Below are 10,779 nucleotides of genomic sequence, written 5' to 3'. Positions count from 1 at the left end.
CTTCAGCAAGCTTCACAATCATACTTGCTAATCTGCTAATCTAATCACGCATGCTGAATTCAGTGACCACAAATTTGTGTTAAAACAATGCTTGCTATTTATTGCTATTTATTCAAAATACATCAATTAGACCTCGCATCTATGCAAACTATAATTTTAGTATCAGGTATCTTATTATACTGATACTACCATAGCGCTGAACATGCGATCATGCCAGTCACATGATTGTTGAGCACCGATGGGTTGTCATGACAGACAGGGGTCAGCTGATGACCCCCCCATGCCTGTCATCACGATCCTCCAGTGAATGCTGGCCCATGGCTGACATTCATAGGGGATCATGATTTCTGCTATACAGAGAACAAGTGATCACCTGATCGCAGCTTCAAGTCCCCTAAGACTATTAAATCCAGTAAAAAATAAGACAAAAAAGTTAAATAAATATAAAAAAAACAAACCACAAAGTTCAGCTCACCCCATTTTGCCCCATTATTTTTTTTTTTTTTTAAATGCACATATTTGGTATTGCTGCCTTCAAAAATGTCCAAGCTATTAAAATAGTAGAAATAATAAAAATAATAATAATAATAATCAAAACCTTGTTTCCGTCCAAAAATAGTATCAATAAAAACATCAGCTCAGGGTTCAAAAAAATACAGTCAGGGCCAGAAATATTTGGACAGTGACACAAGTTTTGTTATTTTAGCTGTTTACAAAAACATGTTCAGAAATACAATTATATATATAATATGGGCTGAAAGTGCACACTCCCAGCTGCAATATGAGAGTTTTCACATCCAAATCGGAGAAAGGGTTTAGGAATCATAGCTCTGTAATGCATAGCCTCCTCTTTTTCAAGGGACCAAAAGTAATTGGACAAGGGACTCTAAGGGCTGCAATTAACTCTGAAGGCGTCTCCCTCGTTAACCTGTAATCAATGAAGTAGTTAAAAGGTCTGGGGTTGATTACAGGTGTGTGGTTTTGCATTTGGAAGCTGTTGCTGTGACCAGACAACATGCGGTCTAAGGAACTCTCAATTGAGGTGAAGCAGAACATCCTGAGGCTGAAAAAAAGAAAAAATCCATCAGAGAGATAGCAGACATGCTTGGAGTAGCAAAATCAACAGTCGGGTACATTCTGAGAAAAAAGGAATTGACTGGTGAGCTTGGGAACTCAAAAAGGCCTGGGCGTCCACGGATGACAACAGTGGTGGATGATCGCCGCATAGTTTCTTTGGTGAAGAAGAACCCGTTCACAACATCAACTGAAGTCCAGAACACTCTCAGTGAAGTAGGTGTATCTGTCTCTAAGTCAACAGTAAAGAGAAGACTCCATGAAAGTAAATACAAAGGGTTCACATCTAGATGCAAACCATTCATCAATTCCAAAAATAGACAGGCCAGAGTTAAATTTGCTGAAAAACACCTCATGAAGCCAGCTCAGTTCTGGAAAAGTTTTCTATGGACAGATGAGACAAAGATCAACCTGAACCAGAATGATGGGAAGAAAAAAGTTTGGAGAAGAAAGGGAACGGCACATGATCCAAGGCATACCACATCCTCTGTAAAACATGGTGGAGGCAACGTGATGGCATGGGCATGCATGGCTTTCAATGGCACTGGGTCACTTGTGTTTATTGATGACATAACAGCAGACAAGAGTAGCCGGATGAATTCTGAAGTGTACCGGGATATACTTTCAGCCCAGATTCAGCCAAATGCCGCAAAGTTGATCGGACGGCGCTTCAGAGTACAGATGGACAATGACCCCGAGCATACAGCCAAAGCTACCCAGGAGTTCATGAGTGCAAAAAAGTGGAACATTCTGAAATGGCCAAGTCAATCACCAGATCTTAACCCAATTGAGCATGCATTTCACTTGCTCAAATCCAGACTTAAGACGGAAAGACCCACAAACAAGCAAGACCTGAAGGCTGCGGCTGTAAAGGCCTGGCAAAGCATTAAGAAGGAGGAAACCCAGCGTTTGGTGATGTCCATGGGTTCCAGACTTAAGGCAGTGATTGCCTCCAAAGGATTCGCAACAAAATATTGAAAATAAAAATATTTTGTTTGGGTTTGGTTTATTTGTCCAATTACTTTTGACCTCCTAAAATGTGGAGTGTTTGTAAAGAAATGTGTACAATTCCTACAATTTCTATCAGATATTTTTGTTCAAACCTTCAAATTAAACGTTACAATCTGCACTTGAATTCTGTTGTAGAGGTTTCATTTCAAATCCAATGTGGTGGCAAGCAGAGCCCAACTCGCGAAAATTGTGTCACTGTCCAAATATTTCTGGACCTAACTGTAAGTCATCACACAGCCCCAGATCCCGAAAAAGAGAAATGTTGCGTTGCTAAAAAAAAAAACAAAAAAAACTATACATTTTGGTATCAACGTACTTGTACCGACCCGGGGAATCACGGCCAGGAGAATTTTACCGTATAGTGAACATGGTAAATAAAGAAAAAAAAATCAAAAGAAAAATAAAAACCCCAATGTGGAATTGCACTTTTTTTTTTTGCAATTTCACCGTACTTGGAATTTTTTTTCCCCCGTTTTCCAGTACAATGTGAGTCAAAATGAATGGTGTCACTCAAAAGTACAATTTATCCCACAAAAAAACAAGCCCTCATATGCCTGGAAAAATAAAAAACAATTATGGCTCTTGGAAGAAGGGGAAGAAAAAACTAAGAATGGAAAATCGCTCGACGGTGAAGGGGTTAAGCCATGGCACCTTAGGGAAATTTAGTTTGTACCCATTCTAACTAGTCCAGTAAATAATTTGCATCCTCCTCTAGTTTTTGGTGTTTTTTGCCTGTTTCTGATTTTCGTCATATTCTTCTTTTAATTTGTACTTTTAAAACCTATTTTGTGTTTTCTCCTGTTTTTTTCTGTCTGTCATTGTGTGTGGGGTTAGAATTTTTCTCCACTGGAGTGGTTTTGTGTATGATTATAATGGTTTGCACAAATTTTCCAACATTTTAGCTGAATGCAAGTTTTTGTGCAAGAGTCAAAATAACCGTTAAAGCCACTGTGTAGCCCCGCATTACCTTCTAGTGCAGGTCGCTGCAGGGTCTCCACGGGCTTGGAAATCTTCTGGTCACAGGTAGGTTAACTTAAATGGGGGATTCGTGACGCCACTCTCGGTATTTGCGTTCAGGGGGGTGACCGTCACTGCAGTTTAGGGGACGCCTGGGGCTGATGTTAGTTGCAGGCTGATGTTGTAGCCTCCCGAGAGTGAGGCTGGCCCCAGAGTCCAGTGTAAGTGTGTAGTACCACAGGTCACAGAAGAACTCACACACAAGCAACAATGTCTTTCAGAGTTTTTACTCACTTTCAGGTGGCAGGGGTGAGTTAACCCGACCGATGCTATGGTGGACCAGGTGGAATCAGATATCCCTTCGGCTGATGTAGGGGTGACTGCTGACTCGCCTTCCTAGCCCTTCTTGTTTTGAGGTGCCCCCGACTTGAAGTCTTGCTGGGATCACCCAAGGAAGTTACGCCGTTCTCCCCTTTCTGGCCCGTTTGCGGGCAGCGTGGACCAAGTAATTCTGGCTGCTTGCCGTCAGTCACTTATGGGTCCCTCATTGCTGCTGTAGCTGCGGACTCTGTGTAAGTTTGGTGAGGCGCATAAAGTGCCCTCACCGGCAGATTGAGCAGGCCAACTGAATGGGCCCCTGCTCTGGGGACCTATACCCCGTGCGGGCAGGGTCTACTGGTAGTCCCCGTACTCAGCCACCTCTTTGCACCAGGTGGTTTTTGGGCAGCACTACCAAGTAGCCCTTTCTCCCCCACCAGCAGCCACGAATGGTGCAGTGTCTGGAAGGGCCCTGCTTCACTCTGCTCTGCCCTCCAGACGCGACTCCTCCACTTCCTTCTTCTTTGGCTGCCTCTGCACAACTCCCGTGTTCCCAGTGACACCACCCACCACTAGCTGGGAGGCGATGACCACGCCCCCTCCCTGAGTCTGCTCAGGGGTCCCCTCTATCTGTGTGTATATTCCTGGTTACTAGTGTTCCGTGTGTCCACACCCTAGTCAGCCTCTGGGATTACCTGTGTTGTACTGACCCAGCATGGGTGCAGTACTCAGTGGTGCCTGACCAGATAGCAAAAACTGTGGAAAGAAAGCGCACATAGGGTTTTAACCGATAGAGATAGGTGCAGGGAATAGGACAGGTACTCACCTGCTTCAGTTGTGACAGGCACAACTCTTTGTCAGCACGGAAAATGGTAAATGAATATAAAAGTGGTCAGCTGCAGCCCCAATGTTGCAACAAGATGGGGGATGATCAAAAGAAATCGGGTTAAATGATGCGCTAAAAACCACAATCCACAGATATATCGTGAATTCCTTTATTTTCACAGGTCAACGCGTTTCAAAGGCATCTCCACCTTCTTCATCAGGACAAAAGTCAGAAAAGAACAGCGTCCTGATGTTCTTTTCTGACTTTTGTCCTGATGAAGAAGGCGGAGATGCCTTTGAAACGCGTTGACCTGTGAAAATAAAGAAAAGGAATTCACGATATATCTTTGGATTGTGGTTTTTAGCGCAGCATTTAACCCGATTTTTTTTGATCATCCCCCATCTTGGTGCCTGACCAGGTCAGGGCGCCACATTCCCCCTTAGTTACCAACAGCATGTCCTCGGGCTGAAAGACAAACATTTTAAAATGCAAAACATTTAAAACATTAACACTTCATAAAAGCATTGTAAAACATTGTAAAAACATACCAGGTACCATACATCACCACCCTCTACCCACAAGTCCGTTACCCACCCAAAACCCTCTCAGGAGGCAGGTCACCAGCCCTTTTAGCAACAGGGTCTGGGCCAACTGTTTCCCCAGAACTTTCCTGCAATCTTCCTCTCCTGGGGCTGGTGGTTGAAAGCAAGCCCCTCTCCCATCGACCCGCGTCTTCGGCCTCTTCTGGCAGGATGTAGAGGCGGCTTTCTTGGTCTGGTGGTTAACGGGTAAGCCTCCCTTGTGGAGCCGCGCCTTCGGCCGCTTCTGGCAGGAATGTAGAGGCAGCATCCACAGTCAGTCCAGGCAGGGTAGCTACTTTGTGGTGGAGAGCCAAGCCCCATAAACAGGCGTGCTCTCTGGTCACAGACAAGCCAGGCCCCATAAACAGGCATGCTCTGGTGGTGGTACCAAAAAGGTAAACATCATACACTGCAAGAGTTTGTGGCTATAGCCAGTTCATAGCCTGATGGTTCTTGGAAATGCACAAACCAGGTGCAAAGTAGACTTAAATTCTCACATTAGTTCATGTGGGCACATTTCTTGAACTTTTTCAAACGTTGCAAAACTGGGAACATGTAACTTCTTGCTTTTCTTGCTTTACATAGACTCTCTCCTTGCACAACCAGGGCTTTGACACCTGGAGGTTTCCGTGTCTTCTTCTGTAGTGCTTGTGGTATCTTCGTCTTTAACTGTGTCTAGTTTTTGCTCTTTCTCGTCTTTATCTTGTTCTCTTTCTTTGTCTTCTTTTTCTTTATCTGTTTCTGTTCCTTTGTCTTGTGGTGTTGACCTTGGGGTTTGGGTGGAGACAGCAGGGTTGCAGTAAGGATTCCTGGGGCATGGCACTACGTCCAGTGCATACCAGCCGCGTTCACCTTGGTGCTTGGTAAACTCCACCAGGTCTCCCATATGCAAATCCCGACCAGGGTGTCCTCGGGGCAGGTGGGAACGGACATCTCTCCTGCTGACAAAACTGCCCTCCCTTACGCCGAGCGCTACAATAAAGCCGTAACCAGTTTTTAGGCTGAACTCCTCCACTACTCCATGGTAGAGAGGACCTCTAACCTGCTGGCGGGCTTTCCTGAGCGTCTGCTTCTCCTCCAAGTCCTGGGCTGTCACGTCTTCCTTCTGCCGGTCTGGGGAATGCTGCACAGGGGGTGGTTTTGTTCTGATGCAGCGCCGTGCTCTGCTGGCTGGATTCTGCTTTACTGCCACCTCGCTGCCTGCGGGTGTGACGACATGGACTCTCATGGGTTAAAGTTTCTTAAAATCCAGCCAGACAGCATGATAGATTGTCTATAGATGGGGGAGAAGTCCCTCATTGTTTTTACAAGACTCTTGTTGACTCAATGTAATTGTGTTGGCCACTGAAAGCTAGACGTATTGTTCTCCAGACATTTCCAGTAACCATTGTATTGTAGTTGTGTATTGATAATGTAATTACCTTAGTAGCCATTGTCTAGTCGGTGACTCCCAGTTTACATGTACACCCTCAGTCTTTCTATGCACATCATTTAAATGAACATTGTCCATGCAGCTTGAAATTCCTCCAATGGGAGAAGCAATCTTGTCCAACCAATCGATGAGGACGCAGTGTATCCAAGTGGAAGGTTGTGGCTATAAAAAGGACTTCTTTAAGCCACCAGGGGTTGTTGATGGATGCTGATGGATCCAGTCTAAGCTCTTTGGAGATGACTAGAGGATCAGGATATCTTATGGCTTCAATCTAGGGACTCCGGACCCGGTTGGAGACCATATCCACAGCCTAGGGATTTCGACTCCGGCTGCCAGGATTTTATCATCAAACCAGGACTACCTAAGGAGGACACGCAGGTTGGGACATTTCAGTCACCTGTTACAGACTTTGCAGACATCAGACAGCTTGGATCCTGTGAGGCATGGACATTCTAAATCCCTGGTGAGCCAGCGGAAGGGTGAGACTCTGTTGCCTGTTACATTTGTGTGTTTTGCTGGTTATGTGTTATGTGCCGTAAATTGTTTGGGGATCCAATAAAGTCTAATTATTGTGGTTCCCTCACCCTGTGTTGTCTGAGTAGTGTTACGCCCACGGTTAAGGAGGCTGGCGTTCAGTTGGGATGAGCCCTGAGCCACGCTGTCTTTCTAAAGGCGGCGGGTTTTGGTGGACGAGAGCACCCACTGAGCCCCGTGTCTCCACAATTGGTGGCAGCAGTGGGATACTACTCAGCCTGGTTTACCCAGGGGAGCTGCAGTGGACCGGTGTTTTCGGACACCGTCCAGGGCTCAACAACCAGGGAGGTACATAAGCATACCCAGCAGGCCATAGGGGAGGCATTCAGGTTTCAGACGCTGCCATGTCCAACCCCACCAGCTCAGCCATGGGACAAGGACAAGAGAGGAGTTACGACCGCTGCAGTAAATGGATGCTGCAGGATCTGTGCCGGAGGCGAGAGATTGTCTGCTGGAGCGCTGAGACTCGGTCGGACTTGATCCGGAAATTAGTCCGTTGGGATGCCCAGAATGATGCAGAGGACGATGAGGATCCCGCCGATATTGACCCAGAGGATGTAGACTATGTGCCACATCATGGATCTAGTGACAATTGGGAATCAACTTTGTCCAAAATGGCCCAAGCCACAGCGTTGTTGGATGCATTGGGGCCTAGATCCTCAAGAGAAGAGAGGGCTTATGTTCTGGAATATGTTTATGGGATTCCAGCTGCAGTACTGCTAACACCAGCCGGTCGAGAAGGATGGTCCCGCTACCCAGCAGAAGCTGCGCCAAAACAAAGGACTACAAACAGGGCCTGTGACTCGCCCAATCTATGGCGCTGTTATACATGTGGGCGCAATGGACATATAGATAAGGATTGTCTCCAAAGCCAAGGCCGTATGATTGGAGCCTGTCTGCCACTCCAACCAGTCAACATGTGCCGAGATGAACCAACGAGACCTGAGGAATGCTACTCCCAAGAAACACCAATAGTTGAGGAAGTGGTTTAACCAGTCCACACCCTACGGCAGGCCGGACACCGTACACCAGCCAACCTCCATCCCCACATCCATACGGTCAAGGTCGGTGATATACAGGCTCAGGGACTTCGAGACATTGGATCTTCCATCACTCTGGTAAGCCCAGTTATTGTTTCTCCAGAAGACCCTGTACCAGATTCCCAATTATCCATCTCCGTGGCTGAGGGCCAGCGCTCAGACGTCCCTCTGGCATGTGTGCAGTTGGACCTAAAAACCGACCAGGGAGAGGTCGAGGTGGAGCTTGTGGACAGCCTCCCCACACCTGGTATTTTGGGGACCATCCAGGAAGTGATCGATGTGGGTATTGTGAACAGCCTCCCCATTCCTGACATTGTGGAGACTGACCAGAGCAAGGCTGATGTGGAGCTTATGGACACCGTCCCCACACCTGTTGTTTCAGGGACTAGCCAGGAGGAAGTTGAAGTGGGGTTCATAGATGGCCCCACCAAGCCTGATGTTTCGGATACCACTCAAAGGGAAGTGAAAGTGGGGCTTGTGAATTACCTGCTCACACCAGTCATTTTGGAGAATGACCTAGGACAAGGACTATCCAGTCAGTGTGAAGCAGCCATCACCCACCTCCAAGCCAAGCAGGACCCTGATGTGGATTTTTCTAACATCTTTTCCAGGGATGGTTTGCATTCCCGGTCTCCATCATCGACTTCTGAGCCAAGAACCGTGAGTAAGCCTAACCACACTGTGGCTATTGACTAGGGGAGGATTGATAGTAGGAGATTTGTGCAGGCCCAACTCATGGACCCCACCTTAGTGCTTGCCCACAATATGGCTGCTCAACTTGGCGGAGGTAATCAGGGGGAGGTGTATAGATGCAAGCCTCTGTTGCTGACCTCACCATTAAAAAGGACAATGCCGTCAAGAGGAGAAGGATGATCGGAAGCCTATCATGTCTGGCTAATATTAAGAAGGGGGAGGAATGTGACGACATGGACTCTCATGGGTTAAAGTTTCTTAAAATCCAGCCAGACAGCATGATAGATTGTCTATAGATGGGGGAGAAGTCCCTCATTGTTTTTACAAGACTCTTGTCGACTCAATGTAATTGTGTTGGCCACTGAAAGCTAGACGTATTGTTCTCCAGACATTTCCAGTAACCGTTGTATTGTAGTTGTGTATTGATAATGTAATTACCTTAGTAGCCATTGTCTAGTCGGTGACTCCCAGTTTACATGTACACCCTCAGTCTTTCTATGCACATCATTTAAATGAACATTGTCCATGCAGCTTGAAATTCCTCCAATGGGAGAAGCAATCTTGTCCAACCAATCGATGAGGACGCAGTGTATCCAAGTGGAAGGTTGTGGCTATAAAAAGGACTTCTTTAAGCCACCAGGGGTTGTTGATGGATGCTGATGGATCCAGTCTAAGCTCTTTGGAGCTGACTAGAGGATCAGGATATTTTATGGCTTCAATCTAGGGACTCCGGACCCGGTTGGAGACCATATCCACAGCCTAGGGATTTCGACTCCGGCTGCCAGGATTTTATCATCAAACCAGGACTACCTAAGGAGGACACGCAGGTTGGGACAGTTCAGTCACCTGTTACAGACTTTGCAGACCTCAGACAGCTTGGATCCTGTGAGGCATGGACATTCTAAATCCCTGGTGAGCCAGCGGAAGGGTGAGACTCTGTTGCCTGTTACATTTGTGTGTTTTGCTGGTTATGTGTTATGTGCCGTTAATTGTTTGGGGATCCAATAAAGTCTAATTATTGTGGTTCCCTCACCCTGTGTTGTCTGAGTAGTGTTACGCCCACGGTTAAGGAGGCTGGCGTTCAGTTGGGATGAGCCCTGAGCCACGCTGTCTTTCTAAAGGTGGCGGGTTTTGGTGGACGAGAGCACCCACTGAGCCCCGTGTCTCCACAGCGGGCTCCCAGGTGACATACATGCTGGGCATCATGATGGCCAGCGCTTCTTCCTCAGCAGGGGGTGTCGGGCTCTCTTCATCCCAGCGGTAGTAAGGCAACATCTCAGCCTCCAGACCTCCCTCAACTCTGCAGGGTGCTGCATACTCCGCTGGCTGTTCAGGAGTCTGCTCTTCAGCCTCCAGGCCTCCCCTCCCCCTTAGTGCTCTTGAGCACTCCTCCGGCAGCAGCGCTGGGGACAGGCTTTCTTCAGCAGGCCAGGGTGGTGGGATCTCCCTAGACATGGCGGCTGCTGGGACCGCTCCATGTCCGGGTGACCACCTGGGGACAAGGTAGCGATCCACCAAGTCCTTTGGGAACCGCACACTCAGCTCTGCTTTAAATTTCAGGATCGCAGGGTCTTCTCCCGGCGGGGACGCAGGACCCGGTTCTTCAGTCGGCGGCTGGGGTGCGGTGGCTGCTTGTGCTTCGCAGACAGGGGTAGGTAACACTGCGGACTGGTCTTCGTGGGCTGGGCGTGGTGTGGCTGCGGCCTGGTCTTGGCGGGTCAGGCGTGGCGTCGCTGTTGCGGCCTGGTCTGGTCGGACGGGGCATCGCTGTTGCGGCCTGGTCTGGTCTGGCTGGACGGGACACTGCTGCGGCCTGGTCTACACTGGCCGGACATGGCGCGGCTGCACTAGGCGTCTCAGCAGGAACCGCAGGCTTCGCAGCATGGATCGTGGCGGGCGTCGCCTCCGGGATCGCAGCAGGGATCTTCGTGGGTGTCGCCTCCGGGATCGCAGCAGGGATCACAGTGGGCGTGGCAGCATGGCGCACCGCAGGCATCGCAGCGGCCTCCGGTTGTAGCAGCGCCGGTGGGGTTGGTGCACTCAAGCGGACAGGGGCAACATGGGACTCAACCAAGGGCATCAGCATCGGAGTCTGGGTGGTCGCCGCCCGGTGTGACACTTGTCGCGCGGTCCACCTCTCGTAGGCCCAAACCGCTCCAGCCATCTCACGAAGTTCTTTGCATCCTTCCCTATCTGCTGCATGACTTGGGCTTTCAGCCGGCCGCAGAACTGGGCAAGCTCCCAGTCCCACCAGGCAGCGGAACCTGGCTCTGGGTCACTGTGTGCAGACACCATGCTTCCTGCGTCTTCTCT

This window comes from Anomaloglossus baeobatrachus, chromosome 3 (assembly GCF_048569485.1).
Source record: "Anomaloglossus baeobatrachus isolate aAnoBae1 chromosome 3, aAnoBae1.hap1, whole genome shotgun sequence".
NCBI classification, from domain to species: Eukaryota; Metazoa; Chordata; class Amphibia; order Anura; family Aromobatidae; genus Anomaloglossus; species Anomaloglossus baeobatrachus.
This window is presented reverse-complemented; position numbering follows the sequence as displayed.